Genomic DNA, 18,751 nt, shown 5'->3' on the forward strand with positions numbered 1-18,751 from the left:
GACACACACGTTTCAATTACTCCCTGATATTCCAATTGTTCAAGGATTTCTGCGACGGCTGCTTTAGCTTCACGCCGTATGGGATATTGAGGCTGAGGCTGCGGCTCAGACCGCAAAGGAATTTCGTGGCAAGGGGACAATTTGTCCCAACCACATTGGTTGCGGTAGAGAGCCGGTGCAAGAGCCCGAGCCCACTCTTCTGCAAAATGCTGCTCATGCTCAGTCGAGACAGTGTGCGCGAAACTGGGAAGGATTACCTCCTCCCCTCGCGGCGCTGCGAGCACAAAAGGTGGGGGCCAGTCAGCCTCAGAAAGCAAAATGTCGTACGTAGACAACAGGTTCTCCCAAAATACCCCTTTGACTGTACGCTGTATGTCACCTTCAATTAACAGGACAATTTCAAAAAGTCTTTCAGGGGGAGCTAATCTCGTATCGGCTGTTTCTATGACAACAAACACTTCAGTCGCTGTCACCTTCAGTAGTGGACGGAGCGCCTCTCTGACTATGGTAATCTCCGCCGCGCTGTCCAGCAAGGTCAGAGCCCACGTCAGATTCCGAAGCCGCGTTCTCACTATCTGTGGCATATCTATGCGCTGTTAAGGCTGCGACTTTCTTTTTCACAAACTGCGGACGCTTAGGCGTAGAATCTTCCTGCTTCACTGCGCCGTCCGTCTGGCGGGACTGACCACGTCCTTGTTGGCCACCACGTCCACGTCCACCCCCTCCTCCAGTGGTCTTCGGGACCGATGTTTCCTGAAAGGAACGAGGAGAGCGTTGATCAGAAACCTGAAATCGATCAGGTGATTTAATCATCGCGCGATCGCGCAAATCATAAACTTTTTCCGTCGGCGCAGGTGCTTGTACTGCAGGAAAAGAAGCCTGAGTCTGTGTATTCTGCTTCCCCTGTGTCTGTTTCTTAGGCCAATTTTGTTTTTTGGACTTGGGCTGGACATCTGTCACTGCAGATTGTCCCTGAGGTTGTTTTTTCTCCTTTACTGGAAAATATTTCAGACCTCTACTTGTGCGGCCAATCGTCTTATAAGCGGCCACTACAATCTTTGCCAACTGACGGGGTTTGTCGGCATCGGGCAGAGCAGCCAAAGCATTCGACACCTGAAAGTTAACTGCATCTCCTTTAACATTGGAGAGAATGAGATCACATACAATCTCAAAAGAACCACACAGGCGCATACCCAATTCAACCGCTGCCTCTGGACCGTGATCATTCTGAACACGTCTAATGATGTCAGGCAGGGCAGTCATAGACGGGGTGCCGAAGCACCTTGTATAAACTGCCGCAAATGTTTTTCCCCAGCTTTCACAGTCAACAAGTTCAGGAGTTAAATCCTTCGGTAGAGTAATCGTTAACATTCTATGTTTATCAGCAGGAGTAGAATTCGGAAAAACCGCCTCCAGTTGATCAAACTTCTCTGCTAGCCAGAACGGGAAGTCATCGTTGTCAACCGGACGAGCACCAAAAACCGAATTAACCATCACTGGATTGAGACGCATTCCGCCTCGATCCACGGGAACGGCCGCACCCCCCTGGGGACCACCAGGCAGGTGGCGACCGATGTATTGCACTAATGCACGAATCACGGAAATGGAAACAACATGCAGCCTACGAATTTCCTGCAGGGTACAAGCGCCGTGATTCGGGTGCGGGGTAAAGCCACCCAACGCAGGCCAATTTGTACCTGGAATTGAGAGTGGACCTAACCTCGCTGCGGACAAAGAGTGGGGGAGGGCGCCATCAAACCAAACTCGATGCTGCCAATGATTAATAGGTATTTCCAATGCCCTGTACGGTGTATACTCAGCCGGGACAGCCGAGGCGGTGTAGGAGTGGAACAAACCAGAATTAGCGTCCACAGCCGGAAACGTAACCCAAGAGTAAAACAACTCATAAGGGAACGCCGGATCTGCACATACCACGAAAATCACAGCCATCCCATCTACCGGTACTTGGTACGTCTGAAGATGGTTGCGCACCGCCACGCGACTATGCTGCGCAATGGCCACTGCCGCCATGACAACACTGGAAACTAGAAAACACAAAGAATACTTTGTAGCACAACTGGGTAGTAATTCAAAGAAACCGTTTAAGAAAGAATCAAGCTTGAAAAAAGAACTATCTCAAAAAATAGGTAGGTTTCACCGACACCCCGCTTTCCGGAAACGGAGGTGAAGGGGTTAAGGTATGAACGATAAACTACTCGAGTGCCATGATATAAGACCACCGAAACCGTTGGGCGCCATGTCGCAGGGTTTCTGTACTCACACAGAACTGTGCACAGAGGAGTGGAACCTCGGCAAATTAGGGTGTCCCAAAACTTACCTTAGCAACCAACTCACCCCTTACCGAGCTAGCTACAGTGTCTCATTGGACATATCAAACTCCCAATGTTTAGACAAACCAGAACATGAACTTACAGTACCTCAGGGTACGTGGAACTCATGAACACTCTTTTGTTATATTATCATTACAAACCAGAACATGGAGTAAAGAAGACACATGTACATTTGAAATGTTTATTTACTAATGCCGTCTTCTCAGGCGCAGTATCTTAGATAATACAAGTATACTTATTATCAGTATCAAAATTATCAGCATAGTTACTAAGACATAAAAAGCGAATGGTGACAGCATGTTAACATGCTGTAATGAATAAGAGTTAACAACACTTATATCTCACCCTCCCTAACACATATATTATATTATTAGCTAAGAAGGTCTCTTTGGGTTGTTTTAGGGCGGGCCCATACCTTAGTGTCCTAGCATGAAGGAATCACATCAGCATACACCAGCTCTCTCTGCATGTGCACCGCATCAAGTGTTTTCTATGTGCCTCGTGCAAAGCAATATCAATCCCGCCTGAAGCCAGAGTTGGCAAAGGCTGCACTTGTGTTATGACTATGAAGGCGTGGAGATCAGACCTCATAACAATTCCATATCGTGTTGTTCCTGAAACTTCAGCACTCTTCGTGCAGACATAGTTTATTAAGCAAAGCTGATATCAGAGCAATAACATATTATTCTCACATAAACCACGGCAAACTACTAGGTTGAAAGCTAAGTCAACAATTAAGTGTCGTGTGCAGAAGTTGCAAGAAAGAAAAATGGCGTTTAAACCTCAAATGTACCTATGCTAACTTAACACGATATAAGGATATACAGGAGCTATATGACAATGCAAAAAACATTGTCACAGATGACACCGGCAACTAAAGCTAATGAGATGCGGGGTAGGTTTTCCTGTGCAAAAAGCCACGACAACACCACTTCGCAACATTCCCAACTACCAGCTAGATTGTCGAAAAGATCTAAAAACAGGCAATAAGCCACGTTAGCAGCAGGGATTTAACACCTGCTCTTACCTGGTGTAAAGTCGGATGACAACCTGCACGATAAAAGTGAACCCAGCCCAGAGCCACACCTGAAGAACAAAAGATGCCATGGAGCTACTGATCATGCAGTTCGGAGCACCAAGAGGGCCACAACACCCACCGCCACCACCCCCAGGCCAGCCACCCCCGGACCACTTGGACACAACAGAGGCAGCGCAGACAAAGATAGCGGACCTTCAGAAAATGCACCAGCCTCACAGACTTAACACCAGAGGATATCATTGCCCACTACAGGCTCAAAAAGACAACCATCCTCCTCATATTGAACATCAATGCCCACAGGCTGATGGTACCAACACAGAGGACAACCAACATCCCTCCGCAGACAAAGCTGCTGGCTGTTTTGCACTTTTTGACCTCTGGTACCTTCCAACCAACAACCGGCAGAGTCAGAGAAGTCTCACAGCCAGCCCTATCAAAGTTCATCACAACTGTCTTGGATGCCGTCATCAGCTTGGTACCCCAGTACCATCACTTCCCCCACACTGTGCAGGAACAGCTGGAGACCAAGCAAGGCTTCTACGCCATAGCTGGCTTCCTGCACATGTTGGGGGCAATTGACTGCACACATGTCCTACTTGTGCCCCCTGCCCACACTGCACACAATTACCGCGACAGAAAGCACACGCATTCCATCAATGTGCAGGCAATAGAGGACCAACGGGGACTCTTCACCAATGTCGGCGCCAACTACCCAGGCAGTGTGCATGATTCTTACATCTTCCAACAGTCCATCATCAACCAGTGCTTCCAGGATGGCACCTATGGGAATGCACTGCTCGTTGGTAAGTCCCAAAAGAACACACCACACACCTCAACTCCATAATCATGCAACTCTCAACTCTGGGAATCCACATGTTACAAACTCACATACAACATGCCAAACAACATGGCCACCTACCAGACATGACAGCACAACTTACTGTGTTAACCTGGGCTAACCATGTACATAAGCCATCAACGGCATGGCACCTCAGCAACACAATAGCAGATTGTGGGGAGAAGTGGTAACCAGGCATGTGCGAAGGAGGCAAGTGACCCATGAATGAGAATGTACACAATGCCAAGTGTGGCATGGATGTGCTGGACAGATTTCAGTATGCAGACCACAGACATATCCATGTCGACACACACTGCTGGTATTTGGAGTGTAGTGGACAGTGGACGCAATCATGTTACCTCAGCCAGTGGGGGTAGATGGCAGAAATGTAGCTTGTTATGTCCCCCCCTATAAGCCTGAGCAGAGTGGGCTAGTCTGGCGTATACTAGGCTAGCGTAGGGGTGTGAATAAAAAGCACGTATCTCTGGTAATGGTTCTCTTCCGGTATGGGCAACGTGTTTTCCAGGGCAGCGCCTCTCACCCCTCCAAGAGGCCGACGCCGTGAGCAGCATTGCCTTCGATCCTGTGCGCTTGCTGCACCCCATTTCATTGGTCCCTAGACCCGTCTTGCCCACCCCTTTGCACCCAGGCCTCAATGCTCACGTGCCAACACCAGCGTCTGTCAAAGAGGACCCACCACGTGCCTGTGCAAGCTCCAAGCCTGAGGCCTGGCAGCCTCCTCAGACCATCACGGCCTCCGTGTCACAGGCCCCCATCACTCCTTTCTCGTTGACGTACTCTACCGCTGCCTCCGGCCTACATGCTGGTCTAGTAGGTCACACATTTGGAACTGAGTCTTAATTTCTTTGCGGCAGAGTTCATATGTTAATGGGACGTTTGCGATCACTGTATTCCCTTCGATGTGGTGCCACCAACTCTGTGCTTAGCATTCCAATTACACCTGTCTGTGGTTACTTGCTGACTACTGCCTTTGGCCTACGCTGTGGTCAAGTAGGTCACACATTTGGAACTGATTCTTGATTTATTTATATTTAACAACAAGGGGTGGTGATGGACAGAGTTTCTGAATTAAGCAGAATACTCTCACCCAGTCAAGAGATCAGGGCTAGATCCAACACCGTTTTTTAGCTCACTGCACCATCCCAGTTCAGAACCTGGCTATATGCAAATTAGTCTGTTCCTGTCCCAGTGCATGATGGGAACAGGGCAAACCAAACTACCAAGCCAATTCTTACACTGGGAAGGAAACAAGCTTCCGGGGACCGGTTTCTGCCATTTCAGGCGTCGTCGGCCCGGCTTGCTTGAATCCTGATGGTGCAATGAGCAAGGGACTCACATCTGAGTATACCCTTCCACGCTTAGGGTGGACAACATATTTAACAACAAGGGGTGGTGATGGACAGAGTTTCTGAATTAAGCAGAATACTCTCACCCAGTCAAGAGATCAGGGCTAGATCCAACACCGTTTTTTAGCTCACTGCACCATCCCAGTTCAGAACCTGGCTATATGCAAATTAGTCTGTTCCTGTCCCAGTGCATGATGGGAACAGGGCAAACCAAACTACCAAGCCAATTCTTACACTGGGAAGGAAACAAGCTTCCGGGGACCGGTTTCTGCCATTTCAGGCGTCGTCGGCCCGGCTTGCTTGAATCCTGATGGTGCAATGAGGAAGGGACTCACATCTGAGTATACCCTTCCACGCTTAGGGTGGACAAAATATTTAACAACAAGGGGTGGTGATGGACAGAGTTTCTGAATTAAGCAGAATACTCTCACCCAGTCAAGAGATCAGGGCTAGATCCAACACCGTTTTTTAGCTCACTGCACCATCCCAGTTCAGAACCTGGCTATATGCAAATTAGTCTGTTCCTGTCCCAGTGCATGATGGGAACAGGGCAAACCAAACTACCAAGCCAATTCTTACACTGGGAAGGAAACAAGCTTCCGGGGACCGGTTCCTGCCATTTCAGGCGTCGTCGGCCCGGCTTGCTTGAATCCTGATGGTGCAATGAGCAAGGGACTCACATCTGAGTATACCCTTCCACGCTTAGGGTGGACAAAATATTTAACAACAAGGGGTGGTGATGGACAGAGTTTCTGAATTAAGCAGAATACTCTCACCCAGTCAAGAGATCAGGGCTAGATCCAACACCGTTTTTTAGCTCACTGCACCATCCCAGTTCAGAACCTGGCTATATGCAAATTAGTCTGTTCCTGTCCCAGTGCATGATGGGAACAGGGCAAACCAAACTACCAAGCCAATTCTTACACTGGGAAGGAAACAAGCTTCCGGGGACCGGTTTCTGCCATTTCAGGCGTCGTCGGCCCGGCTTGCTTGAATCCTGATGGTGCAATGAGGAAGGGACTCACATCTGAGTATACCCTTCCACGCTTAGGGTGGACAAAATATTTAACAACAAGGGGTGGTGATGGACAGAGTTTCTGAATTAAGCAGAATACTCTCACCCAGTCAAGAGATCAGGGCTAGATCTAACACCGTTTTTTAGCTCACTGCACCATCCCAGTTCAGAACCTGGCTATATGCAAATTAGTCTGTTCCTGTCCCAGTGCATGATGGGAACAGGGCAAACCAAACTACCAAGCCAATTCTTACACTGGGAAGGAAACAAGCTTCCGGGGACCGGTTTCTGCCATTTCAGGCGTCGTCGGCCCGGCTTGCTTGAATCCTGATGGTGCAATGAGCAAGGGACTCACATCTGAGTATACCCTTCCACGCTTAGGGTGGACAAAATATTTAACAACAAGGGGTGGTGATGGACAGAGTTTCTGAATTAAGCAGAATACTCTCACCCAGTCAAGAGATCAGGGCTAGATCCAACACCGTTTTTTAGCTCACTGCACCATCCCAGTTCAGAACCTGGCTATATGCAAATTAGTCTGTTCCTGTCCCAGTGCATGATGGGAACAGGGCAAACCAAACTACCAAGCCAATTCTTACACTGGGAAGGAAACAAGCTTCCGGGGACCGGTTTCTGCCATTTCAGGCGTCGTCGGCCCGGCTTGCTTGAATCCTGATGGTGCAATGAGCAAGGGACTCACATCTGAGTATACCCTTCCACGCTTAGGGTGGACAAAATATTTAACAACAAGGGGTGTTGATGGACAGATTTTCTGAATTAAGCAGAATACTCTCACCCAGTCAAGAGATCAGGGCTAGATCCAACACCGTTTTTTAGCTCACTGCACCATCCCAGTTCAGAACCTGGCTGTATGCAAATTAGTCTGTTCCTGTCCCAGTGCATGATGGGAACAGGGCAAACCAAACTACCAAGCCAATTCTTACACTGGGAAGGAAACAAGCTTCCGGGGACCGGTTTCTGCCATTTCAGGTGTCGTCGGCCCGGCTTGCTTGAATCCTGATGGTGCAATGAGCAAGGGACTCACATCTGAGTATACCCTTCCACGCTTAGGGTGGACAAAATATTTAACAACAAGGGGAGGTGATGGATAGAGTTTCTGAATTAAGCAGAATACTCTCACCCAGTCAAGAGATCAGGGCTAGATCCAACACCGTTTTTTAGCTCACTGCACCATCCAAGTTCAGAACCTGGCTATATGCAAATTAGTCTGTTCCTGTCCCAGTGCATGATGGGAACAGGGCAAACCAAACTACCAAGCCAATTCTTACACTGGGAAGGAAACACGCTTCTGGGGACCGGTTTCTGCCATTTCAGGCGTCGTCGGCCCGGCTTGCTTGAATCCTGATGGTACAATGAGCAAGGGACTCACATCTGAGTATACCCTTCCACACTTAGGGTGGACAAAATATTTAACAACAAGGGGTGGTGATGGACAGAGTTTCTGAATTAAGCAGAATACTCTCACCCAGTCAAGAGATCAGGGCTAGATCCAACACCGTTTTTTAGCTCACTGCACCATCCCAGTTCAGAACCTGGCTATATGCAAATTAGTCTGTTCCTGTCCCAGTGCATGATGGGAACAGGGCAAACCAAACTACCAAGCCAATTCTTACACTGGGAAGGAAACAAGCTTCCGGGGACCGGTTTCTGCCATTTCAGGCGTCGTCGGCCCGGCTTGCTTGAATCCTGATGGTGCAATGAGCAAGGGACTCACATCTGAGTATACCCTTCCACGCTTAGGGTGGACAAAATATTTAACAACAAGGGGTGGTGATGGACAGAGTTTCTGAATTAAGCAGAATACTCTCACCCAGTCAAGAGATCAGGGCTAGATCCAACACCGTTTTTTAGCTCACTGCACCATCCCAGTTCAGAACCTGGCTATATGCAAATTAGTCTGTTCCTGTCCCAGTGCATGATGGGAACAGGGCAAACCAAACTACCAAGCCAATTCTTACACTGGGAAGGAAACAAGCTTCCGGGGACCGGTTTCTGACATTTCAGGCGTCGTCGGCCCGGCTTGCTTGAATCCTGATGGTGCAATGAGCAAGGGACTCACATCTGAGTATACCCTTCCACGCTTAGGGTGGACAAAATATTTAACAACAAGGGGTGGTGATGGACAGAGTTTCTGAATTAAGCAGAATACTCTCACCCAGTCAAGAGATCAGGGCTAGATCCAACACCGTTTTTTAGCTCACTGCACCATCCCAGTTCAGAACCTGGCTATATGCAAATTAGTCTGTTCCTGTCCCAGTGCATGATGGGAACAGGGCAAACCAAACTACCAAGCCAATTCTTACACTGGGAAGGAAACAAGCTTCCGGGGACCGGTTTCTGCCATTTCAGGCGTCGTCGGCCCGGCTTGCTTGAATCCTGATGGTGCAATGAGCAAGGGACTCACATCTGAGTATACACTTCCACGCTTAGGGTGGACAAAATATTTAACAACAAGGGGTGGTGATGGACAGAGTTTCTGAATTAAGCAGAATACTCTCACCCAGTCAAGAGATCAGGGCTAGATCCAACACCGTTTTTTAGCTCACTGCACCATGCCAGTTCAGAACCTTGCTATATGCAAATTAGTCTGTTCCTGTCCCAGTGCATGATGGGAACAGGGCAAACCAAACTACCAAGCCAATTCTTACACTGGGAAGGAAACAAGCTTCCGGGGACCGGTTTCTGCCATTTCAGGCATCATCGGCCCGGCTTGCTTGAATCCTGATGGTGCAATGAGCAAGGGACTCACATCTGAGTATACCCTTCCACGCTTAGGGTGGACAAAATATTTATCAACAAGGGGTGGTGATGGACAGAGTTTCTGAATTAAGCAGAATACTCTCACCCAGTCAAGAGATCAGGGCTAGATCCAACACCGTTTTTTAGCTCACTGCACCATCCCAGTTCAGAACCTGGCTATATGCAAATTAGTCTGTTCCTGTCCCAGTGCATGATGGGAACAGGGCAAACCAAACTACCAAGCCAATTCTTACACTGGGAAGGAAACAAGCTTCCGGGGACCGGTTTCTGCCATTTCAGGCATCGTCGGCCCGGCTTGCTTGAATCCTGATGGTGCAATGAGCAAGGGACTCACATCTGAGTATACCCTTCCACGCTTAGGGTGGACAAAATATTTAACAACAAGGGGTGGTGATGGACAGAGTTTCTGAATTAAGCAGAATACTCTCACCCAGTCAAGAGATCAGGGCTAGATCCAACACCGTTTTTTAGCTCACTGCACCATCCCAGTTCAGAACCTGGCTATATGCAAATTAGTCTGTTCCTGTCCCAGTGCATGATGGGAACAGGGCAAACCAAACTACCAAGCGAATTCTTACACTGGGAAGGAAACAAGCTTCCGGGGACCGGTTTCTGCCATTTCCGGCGTCGTCGGCCCGGCTTGCTTGAATCCTGATGGTGCAATGAGCAAGGGACTCACATCTGAGTATACCCTTCCACGCTTAGGGTGGACAAAATATTTAACAACAAGGGGTGGTGATGGACAGAGTTTCTGAATTAAGCAGAATACTCTCACCCAGTCAAGAGATCAGGGCTAGATCCAACACCGTTTTTTAGCTCACAGCACCATCCCAGTACAGAACCTGGCTATATGCAAATTAGTCTGTTCCTGTCCCAGTGCATGATGGGAACAGGGCAAACCAAACTACCAAGCCAATACTTACACTGGGAAGGAAACAAGCTTCCGGGGACCGGTTTCTGCCATTTCAGGCGTCGTCGGCCCGGCTTGCTTGAATCCTGATGGTGCAATGAGCAAGGGACTCACATCTGAGTATACCCTTCCACGCTTAGGGTGGACAAAATATTTAACAACAAGGGGTGGTGCTGGACAGAGTTTCTGAATTAAGCAGAATACTCTCACCCAGTCAAGAGATCAGGGCTAGATCCAACACCGTTTTTTAGCTCACTGCACCATCCCAGTTCAGAACCTGGCTATATGCAAATTAGTCTGTTCCTGTCCCAGTGCATGATGGGAACAGGGCAAACCTAACTACCAAGCCAATTCTTACACTGGGAAGGAAACAAGCTTCCGGGGACCGGTTTCTGCCATTTCATGCGTCGTCGGCCCGGCTTGCTTGAATCCTGATGGTGCAATGAGCAAGGGACTCACATCTGAGTATACCCTTCCACGCTTAGGGGGGACAAAATATTTAACAACAAGGGGTGGTGATGGACAGAGTTTCTGAATTAAGCAGAATACTCTCACCCAGTCAAGAGATCAGGGCTAGATCCAACACCGTTTTTTAGCTCACTGCACCATCCCAGTTCAGAACCTGGCTATATGCAAATTAGTCTGTTCCTGTCCCAGTGCATGATGGGAACAGGGCAAACCAAACTACCAAGCCAATTCTTACACTGGGAAGGAAACAAGCTTCCGGGGACCGGTTTCTGCCATTTCAGGCGTCGTCGGCCCGGCTTGCTTGAATCCTGATGGTGCAATGAGCAAGGGACTCACATCTGAGTATACCCTTCCACGCTTAGGGTGGACAAAATATTTAACATTATGGGGTGGTGATGGACAGAGTTTCTGAATTAAGCAGAATACTCTCACCCAGTCAAGAGATCAGGGCTAGATCCAACACCGTTTTTTAGCTCACTGCACCATCCCAGTACAGAACCTGGCTATATGCAAATTAGTCTGTTCCTGTCCCAGTGCATGATGGGAACAGGGCAAACCAAACTACCAAGCCAATACTTACACTGGGAAGGAAACAAGCTTCCGGGGACCGGTTTCTGCCATTTCAGGCGTCGTCGGCCCGGCTTGCTTGAATCCTGATGGTGCAATGAGCAAGGGACTCACATCTGAGTATACCCTTCCACGCTTAGGGTGGACAAAATATTTAACAACAAGTCGTGGTGATGGACAGAGTTTCTGAATTAAGCAGAATACTCTCACCCAGTCAAGAGATCAGGGCTAGATCCAACACCGTTTTTTAGCTCACTGCACCATCCCAGTTCAGAACCTGGCTATATGCAAATTAGTCTGTTCCTGTCCCAGTGCATGATGGGAACAGGGCAAACCAAACTACCAAGCCAATTCTTACACTGGGAAGGAAACAAGCTTCCGGGGACCGGTTTCTGCCATTTCATGCGTCGTCGGCCCGGCTTGCTTGAATCCTGATGGTGCAATGAGCAAGGGACTCACATCTGAGTATACCCTTCCACGCTTAGGGGGGACAAAATATTTAACAACAAGGGGTGGTGATGGACAGAGTTTCTGAATTAAGCAGAATACTCTCACCCAGTCAAGAGATCAGGGCTAGATCCAACACCGTTTTTTAGCTCACTGCACCATCCCAGTTCAGAACCTGGCTATATGCAAATTAGTCTGTTTCTGTCCCAGTGCATGATGGGAACAGGGCAAACCAAACTACCAAGCCAATTCTTACACTGGGAAGGAAACAAGATTCCGGGGACCGGTTTCTGCCATTTCAGGCGTCGTCGGCCCGGCTTGCTTGAATCCTGATGGTGCAATGAGCAAGGGACTCACATCTGAGTATACCCTTCCACGCTTAGGGTGGACAAAATATTTAACATTATGGGGTGGTGATGGACAGAGTTTCTAAATTAAGCAGAATACTCTCACCCAGTCAAGAGATCAGGGCTAGATCCAACACCGTTTTTTAGCTCACTGCACCATCCCAGTTCAGAACCTGGCTATATGCAAATTAGTCTGTTCCTGTCCCAGTGCATGATGGGAACAGGGCAAACCAAACTACCAAGCCAATTCTTACACTGGGAAGGAAACAAGCTTCCGTGGACCGGTTTCTGCCATTTCAGGCGTCGTCGGCCCGGCTTGCTTGAATCCTGATGGTGCAATGAGCAAGGGACTCACATCTGAGTATACCCTTCCACGCTTAGGGTGGACAAAATATTTAACAACAAGTCGTGGTGATGGACAGAGTTTCTGAATTAAGCAGAATACTCTCACCCAGTCAAGAGATCAGGGCTAGATCCAACACCGTTTTTTAGCTCACTGCACCATCCCAGTTCAGAACCTGGCTATATGCAAATTAGTCTGTTCCTGTCCCAGTGCATGATGGGAACAGGGCAAACCAAACTACCAAGCCAATTCTTACACTGGGAAGGAAACAAGCTTCCGTGGACCGGTGTCTGCCATTTCAGGCGTCGTCGGCCCGGCTTGCTTGAATCCTGATGGTGCAATGAGCAAGGGACCTGCAATTAAAACTATTCCACAAGTAAATACATTTACACAGATATTTTCATAATGGATATATCCAGAATATATTGTAGGTGCATGCTATTCATGATTTTGAATCAACTGCAATTGAGCCCTGACATGTATTGTTATTCTGCAGCTCAAAACCAACTATTGTCACGACTTGTAGTGTTCTTACTGGTTCTGTCATGTTGGGGAGATTCTAGACTTTGGTTCTTGAGGGTTCTGGTCTGTCTGAGGTAAGGGCAACCCCTTCTGGTAGCCATGGTGCTGCCAACAAGGTAAAAGGCCAAAGCAGACCGTGCCTTCCAAAAGGAGTCCCAAGAGGAAAAAACCCTGTAGGGAATAATCTCTGATAGAAGTGGGACTCCAAGAATGAAAAGGAAATAAAGAATCTACCAGTAATGAGGAAATAGAAGGCATGGAATCCAAACCAGAATAGAAGACTATAATCAGGAACCAAGAACAACAGCAGGAATCACAGATACACCAGGCAGGAGGACGGGATACCAACAGGGGCGAGGACACACCAGCAAGAGCAAAGAGTGTTGCAACGCAAGGAAATGAAGTATTCAGTCCTTTAAATTAACCTATGAACAGGAAGTGACCAAACAGGAACAGGAAGTGATCAAACCGGAACAGGAAGTGACTAAGCAGGAAGTAAGTAACCACTATCTTGGGTAAGGAAAGGGATAGTGGACGGAAATAGGAAGGTCGTCATCTTGAATTGGCAGAGCATATACTTCCCAAGGCCTTCTGGAAAGAAGACTATGGAATCATGGGAAGGCAGAGATGGCACCAAGAAGAAATGAAGAAAGAAATATGTATCCATTGAAAGGAAGGTAAGAATATAGTGCCCCAACATGTGAAAATAGGAAGCCACAGTTCCAAAACAGGAGCTGCGGCATTACTGTTATGCAAATTGTCAGATAACGGGCTGCCGCATAGGTATGTGGTATGACAAAGAAAGAGTTCAAGCGCCATGGGACACACCCGCGATGCCAAAATGGCAACATCAGGCCGCCATGTAGCAGTGCGATGCACCCAAAGGAAAAGAGGGAGGCGCAGCGGGCTGTATCATGGTCCACAGTGCAACAACTGTTGACCAATGTCTTTGTTACCACTCACTTCTATGTGAGGCCTTTAAAGTCGAGCAATACAAACGCCTGACAGGAGAGTATTCAGGCATTTGCAAAGGTTATAACATTTATTTCAAAATAAGGTGATAGCCTGACCTTCCATGTTGGCAGTTTATAGGGTAGTCATATCTCAGAATTATACTCATATTGGGTAATATTTCCCTTCTGGTCCTGGTCTTCTGATTTTTACCGGTTTGTCTTCGATTCTGAAGCAAGGCTCTTCCTCAGCTGCCCACCATGTTTTCGCATGGGGTACTGTTTGCTCTTTCATGCAAAGAAATAGTGATTTGTTGAATGTAGCTCTGTTTTTGTAGATCTGCTTTTTAAAGTTATCATGACGGTTATATCTTGAACATACTTCGTTCTGTGTGAATAGCATGTCTGATTATGTTGCGTTGATGGAAGCGTGTTTTGGGGGTTGTGGTTATATCATAAACATTAGTACTTTGTAGTTCAAGTGCTGTCTTCATTATTACTGGCTATGGCATTTATTGTTTGCTTAATTCACCTAGATAAGATGTTTCTTTTGAAACTGGTTAAACAATATTTGTTTTTGTGAATCTATGTTCACATTACCATCTAGTACATGCCGTCCTCTGACAAGTCCTATAATTTTGATTATTATGAAAAGCGCTGTTTCTTTAATGGCACAAAAGAAGACCAGTTTAAAGAGGCCTCCTGGTGAATGTCTCAATAAATCTCCAAACCGAAGTAGACGTCATCAAATAAAGGAATATTGTGGAATGCCTATTTCTGGTAATTCTTACAGATGCAAGACTGGGTGAACAGAACTGTCTTTTTTTCTGAGAACAGGATTGCCACTTTAAGAGACATACGTCACTCACTGGATCAGGCGTGGGCTTTATCCTCATTGGATAACGTTCTCCATCCATCTTCTAGCAGCACTTAATATTAATGATAAGTTACAAAGACAGGTATATTGACATTAGCTTGGCCTTGCCCAGTAAGCAGAGTTTGGATACTCTTGTCTATTGGTCTTGATGATCTGTCACAGACTGGAGTCTGTTTTCTGATTGTTTGAGTTGGATAGTCAGTAGTGTGGGTGTGGTTAATCGGATGCTTTCATGTTTCCCATGTTTATATATATATATATATATATATATATATATATATATATATATATATATATATATATATATATATATATATATATATATATATATATATGTAGGTATATATAGTTAGGATTTTTTCTCTATGGGTTTTTTGAAAATTCTATGTCTAATAACTTTGGCGTTTGTGGACGGAATTGGCTGAAATGTTCAGGAAAATGGCACATTTTGTTTCTGAGCAGCCCTTGAAAATTTGGGGGGGGTTCGTCAAGGGGGGGCCGAGAAAAAAGGGGGGTCCCAAAACGTGTTTTTAACATTGAGTTTTCCATAGGGCGGTTGGCCTCACTTTTAGCCCGAACGGCTGAATGGATTTGCACGAAACTTGGCAAAATTGTAGGGACTGGTAGCCCGATGTGCCTTTTGTAGGTCTCAATATATGTGCTCCAGTGGATTTTGAGAAATTAACGTTTAAAAAAAGATATATATCTGTAACAGCGGACCAGGCAGCGCTCCGGTTCGCGTACTTTACGCGCAACGGAGCTTTGTGAAGCGAAGCTGATTGGTTCTCCGGCGTCTGTCAACATTCCAAAAAGTCCGTAGCGGCCGCCATCTTGTCTCTCGGTAGGATCGAGAGACAAGAGGAGGTCAAAACAAAGGGGGAAATAACTATAAGGGGGCATAGTAGATCCTCGCTGACCCCCTAGGTTTGATGTGGAGGTTTTAAAAGGGCCCCGCGGGGCAAAAAAAAATAATAATAATAATAATCGAACGGCTGAATGGATTTGCACGAAACTTGGCAAAATATTAGGGACTGGTAGCCTGATGTGCCTTTGCTAGGTCTCAATATATGTGCTCCAGTGGATTTTGAGAAATTAACGTTCAAAAAAAGATATATATCTGTAACAGCGCTCCGCTTCGCGTAACGGAGGTTTGCGAAGCTGATTGGTCATTCTGTCACTGGGCTATAGTTGGGCTACATCTGGCTGATATTTGGGCTACATTTGTTTTTTTGTGTGTCTGGCGGCCATCTTTGGGCTACATTGGGCTACATTGGGCTTCATTGGGCTACATTGGGCTACATTTGGGCTCCAACATATATATAGGCCAATGTAGCCCAATATATATTTTTCAAAGTTAATTTTCGTAAAAACCACTGGAGCATATATCTTGAGACATAGCAAAGGCACATCGGGCTACCAGTCCCTACAATTTTGCCAAGTTTCGTGGAAATCCATTCAGCCGTTCGAGCTAAAAGTGAGTCCAACCGCCCTATGGAAATGAAGGAAATGAATGGGTAATTTGTAATTAGCAAATAGCTAATCGCAAACTAGGAATGGTAAAGAATCGCTATTTATTCCTTAAAGTTCGCTATTTAGGAAATGCAAAAAACTTTGATGATACATATGGCGGTTCATCTCTAACAAGATAAGAAGCATAGGGATACATTTATGATGACTGGCGCATCACCAGGGATGTGTTAGTCATTCTGTGCCGCTGTTCCGTCACCTATGGTGTGCTGCATTTACAATGCGGCGCATCATGGGGCAAAAACAGCACAGATGCGTGATGTATCTGTGCCGTAAAGGTGGCGCATTGCTGGAGTTGTATCGCAAGTGTGATGAAGCTCCAGCAAGGGTCGGGGGTGCCCCTGTCGCAGGGTTTCTGTTCTCACACAGAACTGTGGACAGAGGATTGGAACCTCGGCGAATTAGGGTGTCCCAAAACTCACGTTAGTAATCAAAAACTCCTTAGCAAGCTAGGTACAGTGTCACATTGGATATAACAAACTCTCAATGTTTAGACAATCCAGAATATGAACTTATAGTACCTCAGGATACGTGGAACTCATGAACAGTCGGTCGTTATATATTTCTTAGAAACCAGAACATGGAGTTAAGAAGAACACATGTGTATTTGAAATGTTTATTTACTAATGCCGTCTTCTCAGGCGTAGTATCTTAGATAATAGAAGTACACATATTATCAGTAGCAAAATTACCAGCATAGTTACTAGTACATAAAAAGCGAATGGTGACAGTATGTTAACATGCTGTAAATGAATAAGAGTTAGCAACACTTATAAGCAGCCGCGGGCCGTGGAGGGAGTTACGGTGGGGCAGGGAGGCGGGGAGGGGGAGGGGCAAGGTAGAGAGGGCTCCACCCTGCTTCTCCCCCTCCCCGCCTCCCTGCCTCACCGTAACTCCCTCCACGGCCCGCGGCTGCTTATATCTCACCCTCCCTAATACACATATTATATTATTTGCTAAGAAGGTCTCTTTGTGTTGGTTTAGGGCGTGCCCATACTTTAGTGTCTTAGATTTGAAGGAATCACATCAGCATACACCAGCTCTCTCTTCATGTGAACCGCATCAACTGTTGTGTATGTGTGTTCGGCAAAGCAATATAAAACTCGCCTCATGCCCAGAATTGGCAGAAGTTGCACTTATGTTATGAGTATGAAGTCGTGGAGATCAGACCTCATAACAATTCTGTATCGTGTTGTTCTTGAAACTTTAGCACTCGCTGTACAGATATAGTTTAACAAGCAAAGCAGATAGTAGAGCAATAACATATTATTCTCATGTAAACCACGATGAACTACTAGGTGGAAAGCTAAAGCAACAACTAAGTGTCGTGTGCAGAAGTTGCAAAAAAGGAAAAATGGCGTTTAAACCGGTAATGAGCCCATGCTAACTTAACACGGTGTAAAGATATCCAGGACCTAGATGACACCTCCCCATGATCCGGAAACGAACTGAATAAGATAATAGAAGTGCCATCTCATGAGAGCAGATTGCAAGTTTATATGTGGACGGTCCGCAAGGTAAAGCATTAAAAACTAGGAAAATTTAATGCTAAAGAAAAATAAAACAGCCAAGTACTTTATCGAGTCTTAAGCCAATAGGCAAGGTAAATAATAAAAACTTGACAAATAAGTCAATGAATTGTCAATGAAATGCTAGTACTCAGCATATCAAACATGAAAAAGGTCTATGACATAACTGTGTATGCAAAATAAGCTGCAACAGCCTCCAATAGGAAGTCACCGTCTTCATCCGAAAACAGTTCAGCCATCCAATTTAAAAGCGGAAAAGAACATACGTGCTCTCCCAGCACCGGATCCTCTATCACCATCAGAGGACAGCTCGGTGGGTTTTCAAGAAAGCTCTGTTCCAAGAAAGACTGTGCTGCCGCCAGTAAATTCCAGGGACCAAGTAGTCCATGCATCAATGCCACAGCCATAATCCTTTCGCCAGGACAAACCAACTCGTGAGTAATGATAGGAGTCATCAGCTGATTAAAGTCGACGTCAGGAGAAACCGGTCCGCAGAGACACAAATCAATGGCCCAATCGAAATCACAGGTCAGGCAGTGAAATACAGGCTGGACACAGGTGAAGTAGGAGAATCGAAAAGATAATCCATATGCCGTGCTTAATATCGCCAACGGCATTGTGCCATAATATTCTAGCATGCGATTGTGGAACAGTGTCAGCAGCTGCAGGGTGGGAGGTTGCATAGGAGGGACATCCATATTTAAAAATGTAAAAAAGCACAAGAGCGTCCGCTGGTAATGCAAGTAAAAATGCCAATCCACGAACCGGAGTGGAGAAAATGGAATGAAAGGAAGCAGGGATGACTCCAAAGATTTTCTCAAATGAAGTCACGAGACCACTGGTAACAACTTTAAAAAAGTGCGCCAGGGTCTT

The sequence above is a fragment of the Lissotriton helveticus genome, chromosome 12 (assembly GCF_964261635.1).
Source record: "Lissotriton helveticus chromosome 12, aLisHel1.1, whole genome shotgun sequence".
NCBI classification, from domain to species: Eukaryota; Metazoa; Chordata; class Amphibia; order Caudata; family Salamandridae; genus Lissotriton; species Lissotriton helveticus.